Here is a 14,641-nt window from a genome sequence, read left to right as displayed (position 1 = left end):
AGGTAAGGGTTAGCTTTAGGGTTAGGTTTAGGGTTATGTTAAGGGTTAGGATTAAGTTTAGGGTTAGGTTAAGGGTTAGGTTTAGGATTAGGTTTAGGGGGGTTAGGTTTAGGTTTAGGGGTTAATTTTAGGTTTAGGGTTTACAGCGTGCTTCTGTCTCCGCGCTGTTGTCACCCTGTTGATGACGTCAGCGACGCGGTTTAGTCGAGCGCGGTTTAGTCGAGCGCGGTTTTGTGGTGGAACCGAAATAAATAGCCATATTATAGGCACTAATGCAGTTTCAGTGACTCAACAATGAATCCAAAGGGGGAAAAAATACTAACAGCAATTTAGTCTGGAAGACATAATCACAGGTTAAATGCTGTAAGTTCATATGCGAGTAAAGGCAGGTGAGTGAATACTTTTGGCAATATAGTGTATCAGCTGTTATGTCCCAATGCGAGGGGACTTACCTACCGAGGCAAGACAATTGGTAAAAGCTAACAGTCTTTTATTGCTCACATTGGAGGCCAACATTAAGCACTAGTTTGATAGCTAGTGCGGCTGCTCGGCTAACAGGAGCAGCAGCTGCCAGGCTTTTGACAGCTCCTTATATAGTGGCCCCAGTTTCTCCTCAGCCAATCAGGGCTTGGCAGATTCTGGGTCAGGCACGGACTAGAGGGAAGACTGGATACAACATCAGCACTGCGTAACCTACAAGCCTAAGGAGCAGAGCAGAGGTGGGTTCCTACCGGTTCGGTAGAACCGGTTGGTCAAATCTACTGAACCCATGAGAGGAGGTTCCACCGGTGGAGCCGGAAGTAAGTTCCGGAACGCCTGCCCCAGCCCTGTCGCTCTCGCTCCCACCCGTCCAGAAGCCGCTCCATTGGTTGCTCCCCTGGCCCATCCGCACTATCCTAGCCCCGCCCACCGCTCACTGATTGGCTACTTCACCAATCTCCCCTCCCGCCTCTAAAGTTTGGGTATCTGTAGGACAGGTCCCCAACCCCTAAGCTGCGGAGTGACACCGGTCTGAGGCCAGCTAAGAACCGTACCGCAAAAGCAAGTATAGCCCCATCTGCTGACACATTTGAGATCCGGACAGCACACAAAACTGCATACGCACACACCCCGGTCTACAGAAAAAAAAAAATTCTCCATTGAACTGGTCCCAGGTGCTCAAAAGATTAGGGGGGGGGCACAGCTACAGGTGGGTTGTGAAGCACACACACACACCCGACAATGAAAACAGCATCACACTGACCCAATGCAATCTGTACCACTTTTGTACATGCGTTGTGACGTTGCAAGCATGTGTGAAAGGGAGAGAGAGCTTCTGTTGCACAAAAGGCAATGCCGATTTCAACATTTTGGCATCTCCGGAATCTCTTGTGAATCTCTGGAATCTCTTGTGCATTTGGTCATCCCTACACGGAGCCATAATTGGCTTCGATTCAACTTTGAAGCTCTTTCCTTCAGTTTGATTTGAGATGATATGGGAACCCAATAGCAATAGCAGTTAGACTTATATACCGCTTCATAGGGCTTTCAGCCCTCTCTAAGCGGTTTACAGAGTCAGCATATCGCCCCCACAGTCTGGGTCCTCATTTCACCCACCTCGGAAGGATGGAAGGCTGAGTCAACCTTGAGCCGGTGAGATTAGAACCGCTGAACTGCAGATAACAGTCAGCTGAAGTGGCCTGCAGTACTGCACCCTAACCACTGCGCCACCTCACTTTGATCTCGTTTCCTGGGTTGGGTGAATCCCATGAATGGTGGCTTGATCATCATACCATGGTTCAACTGTTTTTAAGTATTTTAAGTATTTAATAAATTTATAGGCCGCCCAATCCCGAAGGACTCCGGGCGGCTTACAGAAATACATTTTTTAAAAAAAGAATTTGAAAAACAGATTAAAAGACTACTTCATGCACTCAATCTGGGCGGGGCTGGACCTCATTCATGAGGTCAATAGCCCCAAGCCTGCCGGAATAGCCAGGTTTTGGTAGCCTTTCGGAAGGCCGTGAGCGTGGGAAGGATCAGGATCTCAGGGGGTAGATCATTCCATAGGGTCAGAGCGGCTACAGAGAAGGCCCTCCCCCGGAGAGCCGCCAGCCGACATTGTCTGGTCGAGGGCACCTGGAGAAGGCCCACCCTTTGCGATCTTATCGGCCGTTGGGAGGTATGCGGCAGAAGACGGTCTTGCAGATATCCGGGTCCTAGGCCATGTAGGGCTTTAAAGGTAATAACCAGCACCTTGAAACACGTTCGGAGACCGATAGGGAGCCAGTGCAGCTCGCGGAGGATAGGTGTAACATGGGTCTATCTTGGTACACCCAGTATTGCTCGCGCGGCTGCATTCTGGACCAGTTGTAGTCTCCGAACACTTTTCAGGGGCAGCCCCATGTAGAGCGCATTACAGTAGTCAGGTCTTGAGGTGACGAGGGCGTGAGTGACCATTTGAAGTGCCTCCCGATCCAAGTAGGGCCGCAACTGGTGCACCAGGCGGACCTGGGCAAAGGCCCCCCTGGTCACAGCCGACAAGTGATGTTCTAATGTCAGTTGTGGATCCAGGAGAACACCCAAGTTGCAGACCCTGTCTGAGGGGTGTAGAGTTTCACCCCGCAGGCTTAGCGATGGACTATCTGGACTGTCCTTGGGGGGCAACATCCACAGCTACTCGGTCTTGTCAGGATTGAGTGCAAGTTTGTTCACTCCCATCCAGACCCTGACAGCTTCCAGGCACTGGCACATCACTTCCACCGCTACACTGAGTTGGCACGGGGCGGACAGATACAACTGTGTATCATCCGCGTATTGATGGTATTTAATCCCGTGCCGGCGAATGATCTCACCCAGTGGCTTCATGTAGATGAAGCCACTGTGGAGTATGGAGATTCTCAGTCATTCAGGTCTGCAAGGAGTATAAACCCTTAAACCCATTTATCAACTGTCTGCAAGGAGTATAAACCCTTCCATTCCCCACCATCCAGTCAGAGCTGAAGAAGCTTCTTGGATGAGAAGCAAAACATCTTCAAAGAAAAACAAGGAAGTCCAGTTACCTCTTGAAAAAGCACCTTTGGGACAACCAGGGAGTAGCACACAATATGTGAATGTATCATATTGAGCCATGGTGGCGCAGTGGTTAGAGTGCGGTACTGCAGGCTACTTCTGCTGCCTGCCGGCTGCCTGCCATTTTGCAGTTCAAATCTCGCCAGGCTCAAGGTTGACTCAGCTTTCCATCTTTCTGAGGTGGGTAAAATGAGGGCCCAGATTGTTGGGGACAACAGGCTGACTCTGTAAACCGCTTAGAGAAGGCTGTAAAAGCACTGTGAAGTGGTACAAATGCTATTGCTATTGTTATTCATCTCAATCCAAACCTTAATTTACTGCGGTAGAGAACAATCCCCCAGGCTGTCACTGAGCGGATAGAAGTCCTTCTTTCCCTCAGGTTTGAAGGAGACTAAAAAAACTTTACAGCTTTATACCTGTATCTTTTCTGAAAATAATAATACTGTACATGTACTCTGTTGCTAGATTTTTAAAAGCGGATCGGTTTTGTAGAAGAAGGAATGTTTAGACCTTCCGAAATTGCAATAACTTAAGAAATAATTCTAGTGGCCTTTTTTGTACGAATTGTAATAGAGAAGACATTAGAAAAGTTAAGATTAGGCAGCGAATTCTAAATGACACCAGGGTGGAAACTAATCAAGGAGAGAAGCAACTTAGAACTGATGAGAAATTTCCTGACAGAACAATGAATCAGTGGAACAACTTGCCTCCAGAAGTTGTGAATGCTCCAACACTGGAAGTCTTTAAGGGGAGATTGGACAACAATTTGTCTGAAATGCCACAGGGTTTCCTGCCTAAGCAGGGGGTTGGACTAGAAGACCTCCAAGGTCCCTTCCAACTCTGTTATTCTATTCTAGTCTATTGCTTGGATTCATACTTTTTTTAAATTTAATATTCGAGACCCTCCGTATTAGATCTGAAGTTGGCTGACATGAATCTAAATTAATGGATTTACTGCTCAGGGTTGGAGATTTATTAAAATATCATTTTTAAATCTAGCTTTCAATGGGGCAGCTGCTCTTAGATGGAGCTATTCCCTGTGGTGAATCAGAATATACTGTGGCTTGAATTGATTATAGTACCCTATACTTATTTTGTTATAAATGTTGTGTAAATTGTACTGTGTTTCTCTCGTAGCAACTTGTAAGTATGGGATCCTTGTTATGTTATTGGTTGCCTGTTGGTAATCAAATCAAGGAGATGCGGTGGCTCAGTGGCTAAGACTCTGAGTTTGTCGATCAGAAAGTTTGGCAGTTTTAATCCCTAGCTCCCCGTAATGAAGTGAGCTCCCGTTACTTGTCCCAGCTTCTGCCAACCTAGCAGTTTGAAAGCATGTAAAAATGCAAGTAGCACAATAGGGACCACCTTTGGTGGGAAGGTAACAGCGTTCCGTGTGCCTTCGGCATTTAGTCATGCCAGCCACATGACCATGGAGATGTCTTCGGACAGTGCTGGCTCTTCGATTTTGAAACGGAGATGAGCACTGCCCCCTAGAGTCAGGAACAACTAGCACATATATACAAGGGGAACCTTTACCTTTAATCAAATGAGTTTTGTGCCTTGATTGGAGGCAGTAGATTCAAGGGTGTGTACAGGTATTCCTCGACTTAAAACAATTCATTTAGTTACTGTTCAAAGTTACAGCACTGAAAAAAGTGACTTGTGACCATTTTTCATACTTATGACCGTCGCAACCTCCTCGTGGTCACCTGATCTACATTCAGATGCTTGGCAACTGACTCACATTTATGACGGTTGCAGTGTCCCAGAGTCAGGTGGTCCTCTTTTTGCGACAAGCAAAGTCAATGGGGGGAAACCATTGTTCGCTTAACAACCATGCTACCAGCTTAACAACTGCAACAATTCAATTAACAGCCATGGCAAGGTTGCAAAAAGGGGGCAAAAGTCACTTAACAACTGCCTCACTTAGCAACAACAATTTTGTGCTCCATTGGCGTACCTCAAGGCCTACCTATATGCTGTAGGTTGAATTAATTATAGTATCCTATAGCCATTTGTTAAAGGCATTGCGAATACTATGTTTTTTTATTGTACTATGTTTTCTTAATAGCATCTTGTAAATATGGGATCCATGTTACAAGGCCAGTTAGTTGCCTGTTGGTAAATAAATGAGGTTATGCCTTGATCCAAGGCAGTAGATTCAAGGGTGTGTCCTGCTTTATTTCCTTGTGTTTCCTTTCTCAGCTAAATTAAGCCTCATCTCATTAGAATAACAGATCCCTTGGCACTTCTCATGTTGTGATCCACCAGCGGCCAGTGGAGCTGGCAGCAGATTCGGACAGTGAGGAGGTTGGGGAGGAAGATGGGCCAGTCCTGGAGTCTGGGGAAGGCTCTGAGGAGGAAGCAGAGAGGGGGCCAGAGCTGTCTGACAGTTATCAGCTGCCTTCAGAGTCAGACATCAGTGAGGCAGACGAACAACTGGAGCCTGTTCCCTGTGTGTGCATGCGCAGAGCTGCCAGACGAAGGGAACAGCTAAAGAACGGGTTGACTTGGGAGTAGGGCCACAGGTGGACGATGAATGGCCCCTCTCGGAGGAAATAAAAGAGGAGCAAAAGGGGAGTGGAGTTTGCAGGAGACAATTAGTTCGCTTAATTAGTTTGTGACTCCAAGTCTCCTTGCCAAGTTTTGCAGAGATCGGCCTGGCAGCTCTCCAAGCCAGAGAAGGTCTGTGACTGTAAATCTTCCCTTGAAAGGCTTTGGATGTGAATGAGCGGAATTCACAGTCAATTAATACAAGGGTTTTTTTTGTCGGGACAAGGAGTCTGCTTCATGCTCTTGGGAACACTCATCGGACAGAACACTCATATGTCAAAGATGTACTATTTGGATCCAAAGAATGCCACAAAAAGACCTGAATGTGCCTTAGAGCAGTCGTCCCGATCTTTCCAGCAATGTGGACTGGCAGCAGAGGCGAGGAGGGAGGGTCTGGTTTTGTGTGTCCGTGCGCTGCTTGCATAAATGCAGCTTCGCACACATGTGCTTACCCACTGCTTATGCAGCCCCAGTTCCTAATGGGCTGCGGCCCGGCACCTGGTTGTGGACACCTGGTTGTCATTCACAGCTATTTGTTGCTTAAACCATGTTTGGTTTATCAAGTTCCTATTGTGGTTGTAAGTCAAAGATGACTTGTATTAGTTGTGAAACAATTCTTCCCCTATTGGGTGTGTGTGTGTGTCCTTTTAATGGGGATACATCCCTAAACTGTCTTGGACCTGCATTCAGTATGGAGGACCTTATTTTTGGCTCTTCCCAAGTGAAGAAACCAGTGGTTCATGGTAAGCTGCTGGCTTTGGAAATTAAATCCATCATTGGATCTTCTCTCCTTGGTGTTAACTGGGTGAGTTTATTTATTCATTAGATTTTTTTTTTACCCCGCTGCAGTTTAGAAGAGTCTCTGCAGCTTAGAAATACAACAGAAGGCCTAGTAGAAAATAAAAATGCAAAGATGAGAAGAAAAAGTAAAAACATGAAGCATACAATACCACCACACCAGCCCTCCACCATTCAGCCAGGGATGGCAAAGGGCTGAGCTGAATTCCAAACCCTCTGAAAACTTGTTTATATAGAATAGAATGAAAACTTTATTGTCACTTTAAATCATACATTAAAGGGCCCGGAAATGAAAACATGAAGAATAGTTGCAGGAATTGGGTATGGCCAGAGAAACGAAGGACTAGGGGGGATCATGGCAGCAGTGTTCCAATATTTGAGGGGCTGCCACAAAGAGTGGGGGTTGTTGAATTATTCTCCAAAGCACCAGAGGGCAGGAAGAAGAAACGACGGATGGAAACTAATCAAGGAGAGAAGCAACCTTGAATTGAGAAACTTCCAAACAGTGAGGACAATTAACCAGTGGAACAGCTTTGGCTTCAGAAGTTGTGGGTGCTTCATCACTGGAAGTCTTTAAGAAGAGACTGGACAGCCACTTAACTGAAATGGTATAGGGTCTCCTGCTTGAGCAGGAAGTTAGTCTTAGATGCCCTCCAAGGTTCCTTCCAGTTTTATTCTGATTGATAGGTTGGAGAAATGGAGTGAAAATCATAGAGTTGAAGATCATAGAGTATCTTGGAAGTCTAGACTAACCACCTGTCCAGTTCAGGAATCCTCCATTTCAGACAACTGGGTGCCCAAACTTTGCTTCAAAATCTCCCGGGTCATTCTCAAAAATAAACCCGTTTTTCTGGGGGCAGCGCTTCAAATAGGGAGTGACAGCCTATTATCCAAAGCCCTAGAAGGTAAAGACATAAAGCAATGGGTGGAAACTAATCAAGGAGAGAAGCAATCTGGAATTAAGGAGAAACTTTCTAACAGTGAGAACAATTAATCAGTGGAACGGCTTGCCACCAGAACTTGTGGATGCTCCATCACTGGAGATTTTGAGAAGAGATTGGACAACCATTTATCTGAAATGGTATGGGGTTTCCTGCCTAAGCCAACTTTTAATAAAATATGAATTGCGTTTATAAAAATGCAAATAGATAAATAGCTTGCATAAATAAATAAAACATACAAATTCAATAAATACCTTGCATCTACATCGGTATAAATTACACCTATACTTTTATAAAATAAAATGCATTGATATAAATCAAAACATGTAAATAAGATAAAAACCAATGTAAATTAAATGAAATGAATAGAAATACAGATTATTTTTACAAATAAAGATAAAACTACGTCAGTTTAATGCAGGAATAAATACGGAAAGGCATCCATCCTTTTCTTGGATGGTCCTCGCACGGCATTCCCAGATCTAGCAGCTGCTCCCCCCATAGAACCAGCGATAGGGCTGGAAGGGACCTTGGAGGTCTTCTAGTCCAACCCCCTGCCCAAGTTATCTTGCACAACTGCTTATCCAAACTTCTCGCGCCCTCCCTGCCCCGCCCAGCAAAACTGCACGCTTTGCATCTTGCATCTTATTTTTTGAAGGGGTTCACGGCGGGTCCCCTGCGCATGACAACCCAGCACTTCTTCCTCGGAGGATTATTCCACAGGGAGCCGGAGACTTTCCTCGTTTCAGTCAGGGAACCTGCGTCCCAATGTCTGCGGGCATTTCCCAGGCTGATCGCAGCTGACGCGGCGACTGTATCAACGCGCAGACGCAGGAATGGGAAGCCCGAAAAGAGGGGAGCACTCGCGCCGGCGTTTCTGTAGTGTAGTGGTTATCACGTTCGCCTCACACGCGAAAGGTCCCCGGTTCGAAACCGGGCAGAAACAGGCCTTCTATTTTTGTTTAGTTTATTAGTTTATTTCATTTCAATTTATTTTATTTTATTTTATTTTTAGTTTAGTTTAGTTTAGTTTAGTTTAGTTTAGTTTAGTTTAGTTTAGTTTAGTTTAGTTTAGTTTAGTTTAGTTTAGTTTAGTTTAGTTTAGTTTAGTTTAGTTATTAGTTCATTAGTTCATTAGTTTATTAGTTTATTAGTTTATTTTATTTCAATTTAATTTATTTTTATTTTATAGTTTAGTTATTATTTTAGTTTAGTTTAGTTTATTTATTTATTATTTTATTTTATTTTAATTTATATTAGTTTATTAGTTTATTTTATTTTATTTCAATTTAATTTATTTTTATTTTATTTTTTTTATTTTATAATATTTTATAATTTTATAATTATTTTATAATTATTTTATTATTATTTTATTATTTTATAATTATTTTATAATAATTTTATAATTTTATAATTAATTTAATAATTTAATAATAATTTTATAATTTTATAATTATTTTATAATTATTTTATAATTTTATAATAATTTTATAATTTTATAATAATTTTATAATTTTATAATTTTATAATTTTATAATTTTATAATTTTATAATTTTATAATTTTATAATTTTATAATTTTATAATTTTATAATTTTATAATTTTATAATTTTATAATTTTATAATTTTATAATTTTATAATTTTATAATTTTATAATTTTATAATTTTATAATTTTATAATTTTATTATTTTATTATTATTTTATTATTATTTTATTATTTTATTATTTTATTATTTTATTATTTTATTATTTTATTATTTTATTATTTATTTTATTATTTTATTATTTTATTATTTTATTATTTTATTTTATTATTTTATTATTTTATTATTTTATTATTTTATTATTTTATTATTTTATTATTTTATTATTTTATTATTTTATTATTTTATTATTTTATTATTTTATTATTTTATTATTTTATTATTTTATTATTTTATTATTTTATTATTTTTTATTTTATTTTATTTTATTTTTACTTTACTTTATTATTTATTTTATTTTATTTATTTCTTTTTGTTTGTTTATTTCCCTTGGCTTTTCTCTCCTCTCCTCTTAGCTCCTCCATTTTTGTGGACCAGCCCGTTCTCTCCCCCCCACCACCCCACCCAACTTAGAATGATGCCTCATAAAAAACAAGAGGAATAAAAAGTCTACTACCTCAGGGGTTTTCACCCTTGGCAACTTTAAGATGGGTGGATTTCCAGTCCCAGAATTCCCCAGCCAACATGCTGGGATAAATTGGCAAGGTTGACAAAACACCACACTCCCTCAAGCCACAGAAAACAAAGGGGTATTTTTCCTTATTACTTATTACATATGATATTTATTATAAATTGGTTAGATTTTTTTTTATTTAATCTATCTGCTCTTTTTTTATACTAAAACACTCTTTTGATACTGAGTTGGCACATGACTCAAGCAGTTTGATTTTTTTTAAGCTGCCCATCTTCTCAGTGAAGTGTCTCTGGGGCATGGTGAACATTTTTGGCCCTGAGCGCACAAATCCGCTTGTCTGGGCCGCGACTAGCCCAGGGGGCATGCGCACACTAAAAAATGTACTTCTGGTTTCTGGCGTGGGCATGTGTATCGCCCGGCAAGCCTTCCGGTTACTTCCGCACATGCGCCGATCAGCTGTCCAGCACTCATGCTCACACTGCAAAACTGAAGGCCAGCTCTTCCGGTTTCTGGCACTGCCACATGCGCAAAGGCCAGCTGATCATTGTGTGCGCATGCGTGCCAGAAATCCGGAAGAGGAAGGGGCAACACTGCAGGTGCCGGGCAACGTGGCTTCATGTGCCACTTCGGGGACGCATGCCATAGGTTCCCTATCACAGGCCTAGGAGTTGTAATCTGTTTAAATGGCACAGCAAAGGTGGCTCATCAGCTACCCCTTACACAGGTAATTAATTCCCCTGCTTAAGTGATAAACCATCCTAAAAGGAGAAGCATGTTTGGCTTGGAGAAGAAGTCCCAACACCCAAATGTATTTCTCCACCTTTGCTTGAATGCTTGGCTTGTTGATGTTTTGATGGCCATTTCTCTCCCACAGCTAATGTTGGGAAGGTGTGAAGAACCGAATAGCCCTCCAACACCTCCCGGTCAGTCCCACTGCTGCTTTCCTGCCCACCCCGATGAGAAAGCGAAGGCAGAAGACAGCCACCCAAAGGCCCAAGAAGAAGAATCGGCTGCCCTCTGGGTGCCTTACTTTCAATCTACCCCTCAAGGAATTTGAGACACGCCACTGGCTTCATCTTCTATTATCTCTATCTGGAAAAACATCTGGCATTTGCTGTTGTCTTCCCTGATGGTGGAAGGAGCGAAACAAACAAACATTTGGATTCCATCAGCTGTGCTTCAAATCCAATGGTGGGTTTCAAATTTTTTTAGAACCTCTTCTGTAGGTGTGGGCTGCTTTGTGGGAGTGGCTTGCTGGTCATGTGACTGGGTGGGAGTGGCTTGACAGCCATGTGACTGGGTGGGCGTGACCAACTTGTAAAATGTGGTGAAACTCACTTAACAATGCTCTTGCTTAGCAACCAAAATGTTGGCTCAGAAACTCTGGCATTTGAAGCACGCAAGTCTTAAAGCTGTCAAGCTTGCACCCCTAACCCGTTAGGAAAAAATAACCCAGGGGTGTTCAAACTTGACAGCTTTAAGACTTGTGGACTTCAACTCCCAGAATTCCTCCTCTCGCTCTTCATCTTGATTATGTGCGGATGGGCAGGGGGAGGGAGCTGGAACCGATTCTAAACGGCACTGTAGATTTGTGGAACCTCTTCTGTAGAAGAGGTTAGAACTGGCAGGAACCCACCCCTGTTCAAATCCATCTCTAACTTGGGTTTCCCCAATAGAAACGGGTATTAAGGATGAATATGCAACATCTCCAGAGGTTCTAAAACTGGAGGAGATTCTTCAACCTATTTTGATTGGTTTGTAAAATCTGTTTTGTTCCAATGGATGGTCCGTACCTATCCAAACCCAAAACTCTAGGGGTCCTGATTGGGCAAAAGAGGAGGAAGTGGTAGATCAAGCCAAGAGTCACAGAAAATAGATCACCTGGATAGTTTGCCTCCAATTTTTAGGGTATCTGAAGACTTGTAAGCAAGCAATTCTGATTACGGTATTTAGCGGCCATCTAAATCGGATGTGAAAGAGAAGAGAGAAGAATGAATGTGAGAGAGGAAATGGGGAGGAAAGAGAGGAAGAGAGGAAGGAGAATGAGAGTGCGGAAGAAGAAAGAGGGAAGAATGAAAAGGAGGGGAAAGATGGAAGGAGGGAAGGGCAAAGAAGCCAAACAGAGTCAAGAGTTCTATGGTGAACTGTTCTGACCCCCTCCTCCGTCCAGTAACGAATGCCGAGACAAGCTTAACTGGAATGTACTTTAATTAGCAAAACACCAAAACCTCGGTGGCTGAAAGCCAAGCATAACAAACAGATAAGGACCTTGGCAGCAACTCAGACAAACTCAGGCAGCAATAAACACAGAGAAGGCTTGGCAGCAATCCAGCCTGCCAAGCTCACAGTACTGTCCTCCGACATTCAATCCTGCGTTGACTTCTACAAAGAGGGCCGTGTGCACAAGTAGCTTTTATAGTCTGGAGAAGAGCCTAATGACCACCAGCTGAGTGCAATTACCTCCTGTAATTGCATAATTGTTCTTGACACCCAGTAGCTCTTCGATGGCGTGCATCCAGGAACAACTCACTGCTGGTTTCTGGATCACTCTCCCTTGTCTCCTCCCCACTGGTCCAAGGCTCAGGCGCCACCTGGTGGCCAACAAGTCTCTCTGCGTCCTGCTCGGAGTCAGAACCCTGTCCAGGGTCCTCCACATCCTCCAGAGCCGACTCATAGGGCCCCTCGCTGTCGGAGTCTGGTAGCAGCTCCAACAGCTCCTGCTGGGCCACAACAGTGAACTATGCAAACTTTAATGTCTATGGAGATTCTCAGTCATCAGCTCTGAAGAAGCTTCTTGGATGAGAAGTGAAACATCTTCAAAGAAAAACAAGAAAACCCAGTTGCCTCTTGAAAAAAAGCACCTTTGGGATACCCAACTTTAATTTCGTAAGGATGTACCAATATACAGATCCATCCTGGCGGTTGACTACGGTAATACATGAATTAGTTTTATTCTCATTGGATTGTTGCCCCCTCAGGTTCAGAGGTACTTTTGGGGGGGGGGGAAACATTGGTATCTAACCAGAGATGGACATTGGGAAATGTCTTAACTCGGGGGTGTCAAACTCAAGGCCCAGGAGCCGGAGCCAGCCCATGGATGCTTAGGTTCGTCCCACGGGGCTGCCCTGGAATTGGTGAAGGACTGGCCCATGATGCCTCTGCCAGCAAAAATGGAGCTCAGGAGGGCCGCACCCGGCTCTCCCAAACTCCATTTTCACTGGCAGAAGGTTGCAGGAGGTCATCACATCCAAAAACGGGAACGGGATTAGCCCTGTAAAGTGGAAAAAAACAAAAGGAGATTTCTTCCAACAACCGGTTCTCCGAACTGCTTAGAAAGTTAACAACCGGTTCTCCCGAATAGGTGCAAACAGGCTGAATCCCACCACTGGCTAACACATACAACACACAACTACGCACGTGCAGAGAAGCATATGCACGCACACCAACATACTTTAAGAAGCGTGCATAGAAGATGACCACATAGAAACATGTAGATACAGACCTGCAAAAACTTACGCATTACTACACAAATGGGCCAATTGTGGAAAAACGAAACCAAAATAATTACCGGTAAGACATTATCTAGTCTCCTGAAAAGCTGCCCCCCGTCAGAATGGATCACACTGCAGGTAATCCTTGACTTACAACAGCTTGTTTCGTGACTGAAAAAAGTAACATGACCGTTTTTCACATACTACCTTTGCAGCATTCCCACGAGTCAGGTCATCAGAATTCAAATGCTTGGCGCCTGATTCATATTTATGACGGTTGCACTGTCCTGGGGTCACATGATAAACTTTTGCAACCTTCTCACGAGCAAAGTCAACGGGAAAGCCACTTAACAACTAACTTAACAGCCACAACGATTCATCCCCCAAGAAAGGTCATGAAATGGGGCAAAACTCGCTTAATAACTGTCTTGCTTAGCAACCAAAATTTTGGGCTCAGCTGTGGCCAAGGACTACCTGTGCCCCAGAAATCTTCAGTTATTGCAGCTTTTTCTCTTTTAAAGAGCTGTTTTGTTCTGATCGTCTTAATGGATCTTCGGAATGAACTGCAGATCAGTCTTTCCAATCCTGCCACCTTCTTAAAGGTGAGGATTTCCCGGGCTCATAATTCTCAGCCATGGCTGAGCCATCAGGAGGAGCTGCAAGGTTGGGGGAAACCATCATCCACCATCAGGTACAGTGTTAGAACGATGGTTTGGTCTCTCCTTCATACATTTTCTGAACAGAGCTAAGAAACAGAGAATACGTAAGCGTCTTGGTGAAGAGAAATTCAAGAAACAAGACTTGAAATCAAAACCAAAATATGTGGGATTTGAAATGAGTTAGGCTTATTAGTGTTGCCCTTCACTTTATAGCAATAGCAGTTAGACTTATATACCACTTCATAGGGCTTTCAGCCCTCTCTAAGCGGTTTACAGAGTCAGCATATCACCCCCAACAATCCGGGTCCTCATTTCACCCATCTCGGAAGGATGGAAGGCTGAGTCAACCTTGAGCCTGTGAGATTAGAACTGCTGAACTGCAGATAACAGTCAGCTGAAGTGGCCTGCAGTACTGCACCCTAATCACTGTGCCACCTCGGCTCTTAATTCTCTCTCTGCACTTGGTTTTCTATACCCTCCCACTACTATCTCCAATAATCACCAAATATGCTTAGTTCTCATTCGGCTATTTGGGAGAGTCAGATTGTCCAATCCCTGCATCCCCTCCCTCCAAGGAGATTCCTCTACTTCTTCAGGTATCTTCTCCCAAGCTTAACTTCTTCTCTTCCTTCAACTTCTCTGAGCCTGAATGTTTGTTAGGAATATAATTCTAACGGTTGGGTTGGCAATATATAAATCATGTAATAATGCTATACCTGTTTCTTTAAATCATACTGTAAAATGTGATTGGTTGCTTTTTCCTCAATTGGCCATAAGAGGGAGCCAGAATGACTGTTAGCTCTCTGTTTGTTAGATCTGGGCTATCTGATCTGATTTGGAAGCTGGCTGTTAGAAAGTGCTCTGAGCTATTGTAAATTTTGCAACTGCTAGCAAACTTTTAGTACTGAACCGATTATGATACTGGACTATGTTATTTGGATTATCCCTTAACTGAAAGACATTGATGA

The 14,641-nt window shown here is 43.0% G+C and overlaps 1 non-coding gene across 1 annotated transcript; it reads left to right on the top strand.

Moving 5' to 3' along the window:
- The first annotated feature begins 8,216 nt into the window (after nt 1-8,216).
- Nucleotides 8,217-8,289, top strand: TRNAV-CAC (transfer RNA valine (anticodon CAC)). Its single transcript has one exon. It is a non-coding gene; the product is annotated as a tRNA-Val (tRNA).
- The last annotated feature ends 6,352 nt before the right edge of the window (nt 8,290-14,641 follow it).

This window comes from Thamnophis sirtalis, unplaced genomic scaffold (assembly GCF_051295495.1).
Source record: "Thamnophis sirtalis isolate CommonGarterSnake01/CBP01778 unplaced genomic scaffold, rThaSir2_p1.2 scaffold_3, whole genome shotgun sequence".
In the NCBI taxonomy this organism is placed as follows: domain Eukaryota; kingdom Metazoa; phylum Chordata; class Lepidosauria; order Squamata; family Natricidae; genus Thamnophis; species Thamnophis sirtalis.
Note: the sequence above shows the minus strand (reverse complement) of the source record. Positions and strands in the feature narration are given on the sequence as shown.